The 2,435-nt window shown below is 36.9% G+C and overlaps 1 long non-coding RNA gene across 1 annotated transcript; it reads right to left on the bottom strand.

Annotated features, from left to right (window-relative positions):
- Positions 1-377: 377 nt before the first annotated feature.
- Positions 378-2,133, bottom strand: LOC124891177. The gene is made up of 4 exons (XR_007049561.1): positions 1,999-2,133; positions 1,635-1,852; positions 1,332-1,531; positions 378-819 (listed from the first exon to the last, which is right to left on the bottom strand). It is a non-coding gene; the product is annotated as an uncharacterized LOC124891177 (long non-coding RNA).
- Between the last annotated feature and the right edge of the window lie 302 nt (positions 2,134-2,435).

Here is a 2,435-nt window from a genome sequence, read left to right as displayed (position 1 = left end):
AAAATGCTTTTGCTGCTTTCATTTTCTTTAACGCCTTGATTCGCTCAACACACGTTTGATCATTGCGAGTTCGATGATCTCTTTGATAAGCTTCTGGTCAGCAGCATCCGAGGATAATCCTCTTGGAGGTTTAGGAGGCTTTTTGCCACCGGTGGATTTATGCTTATCTTTCACTTTTTTATTGTCTATGCGGTTTTCAGCGTCACATTCCCTGGACCCAGAGAGAGCTAATTGGTAAGACGGTTAAACAAGCATTGAAGCTGAACTTCTCACTTTCCAAATGGACATACTTTCTAAATGGACATAAAAGAATCACATCAAGTCCTAAATGGATTGAAATTTGAACACGTTTGAACCATAGAGACCTCTCGTAAAATTTTATGCTTCAATAACAACAACAAGAACAACCTTTGAAGTCACCGGTATTTTCTTCAACCTGCATTGACATAAACTCTACCACAAATCCAACATTTTTTTTAAGTAATACTAACCTGCCTAGTTGTCTTGCAGAAAAGATAGATAAGACTATGGACATTATAACAATTCTACCATGACCTGAATTAATCAGTTCCTGATTTATGCTAACACTTTAGGTTATCTTCCATCAAAAGCTTTTGGTATTGAATCTTCTCTTCATTTTTGGCAGACCTGCTGCCAGGTTAAGTAGACATTTGTACTATTTTCATAATTCTTATTGAAAAGTGTAAGCCTTTCTCGTGAGTGCAGACCTCACAGATGCCATTTCACTCCTCAACTCATCTACTTGTTCGCGTAGTATGTTAGTTTCACTTCTCAGGTATTCAATCATTTCATTGGTAGCTGGAAGAAACAAAGCTGTATGTCAAGCCTTCAACCAAGCTTATAGCTAACGTAATTAAAAATGGCAACTATAAGTTCTCCATGTATCGATTTCATCTAGAAATATTATTGCATACTTTCAAGAGAGACTCAATGTTCAGGATGTATAAGAAGATGACAGAAATTACTACTGCTAATTATCGCAAATTTTCTCTATGGCTTTAGCTTTGGCGTGGTATTGGCAGTGAATTCAAGAGAAAGAATTTAATGATGTTGGTAGACATTACTAAAAAAATTGTTATATTGAAGGAACACTAATTTCATGTGGAGATGTTGCTTCTCTCTTTGAGGTAACATGTCATACATATCTAAGAACTTGTTAAATTTACAGCAAATCAATCGTATGTCATTAAGTTATTTATCACCTAATCGTGATTGAGGCGTCTCTTTTTTTTTCCTGTTTTGACAGAAAGGTCGTTTGCATTCTCTTTCACAATCTAATGGGGCTACAACAACACAACATAGGCAATTACCTCGGGAAAACACGGGCTTCACCTTTGTGGGATGCAAGATCACCGGAGTGAAGAGTGTAATTCTTGGGAAGCCATGGGGTACCTATGCTAGGGTAGTATTTTCTCAAACTTACACGTCAAGCGTCATACTTCCCAATGGTTGGGAAGATATTAGGCTTGACTAAGAAAATGTATGAAGTCAATGAAAGTGAAACCAGTCCCTGTAAGTTTACAACAATTAATTTCAAATCTTAGTATCTAATAATGTAAGAAAGATTTCAAGATAATTTAATTCCTGGAATGAAAAAATTGAAAATCACTTACAGCTGCAAAAATGGATTGGAAAATAGCACACGTCTTGTATCTTCCCTAGTAGGAATCACTGAGGAAAGCTCCCAAAAGGGAGAAGATATAAACTGTCCCTGTCCACTTGCTCACATTGTTGGCTGCTTCAGCATTGTCTTGCCCCATAACTCTGGTCAGAAATAGTACTAAATTGACTCCAACCCCAAAGAAGGCTAGTGTAGCTAGACCTTGATTCACTGAAATTAAAATTCTTATGAGATAACAAAAAACATACGCTTAATTAATGAACCTAAAGTATCAATATGAGAAAATACTATCAAATAAGTACTAAGAAAATAAATTTATAGTAGACTGGCCAAGTAAGAGAACACCAGCAAACCACCTTCCGGTCCTTGCACGCACGGCAGGTTGACCGTGGTTATCCACAGTTCCATCAAGGGTGTATTCGTCTTTTTCATTTTCCATCTTCTCCCCCTGACACTAAAAATATATGCCGGAGAACATTTGTTAGTCACCACCGCAATACTCCGCAAGTGTCAGTTTATGTAACATGGTTCTAAGTACAAGAGTCAAATTAATGAAATTCTTTATGCCATTTTGAACATGAATAATTTTTTCAAGTTAGTCCTTTATGCAGCCCCTACCATTAGTCCTTTATGGAGATATGAAACTCAACGTTGTATCAATAGTGCATTTCATGCCATTAATCAATCAAGCAGAAGCCCTTGAACACTTAAACGACAAATAGCACAAGTGTAAAACACTCCGCAGTATCAAAAGCCCAAAAAACCCAGCTACTGAGTGTGCATTACTAAAATC

The sequence above is a fragment of the Capsicum annuum genome, unplaced genomic scaffold (genome assembly GCF_002878395.1).
Source record: "Capsicum annuum cultivar UCD-10X-F1 unplaced genomic scaffold, UCD10Xv1.1 ctg31753, whole genome shotgun sequence".
Taxonomy (NCBI): domain Eukaryota; kingdom Viridiplantae; phylum Streptophyta; class Magnoliopsida; order Solanales; family Solanaceae; genus Capsicum; species Capsicum annuum.
This window is presented reverse-complemented; position numbering and strand designations above follow the sequence as displayed.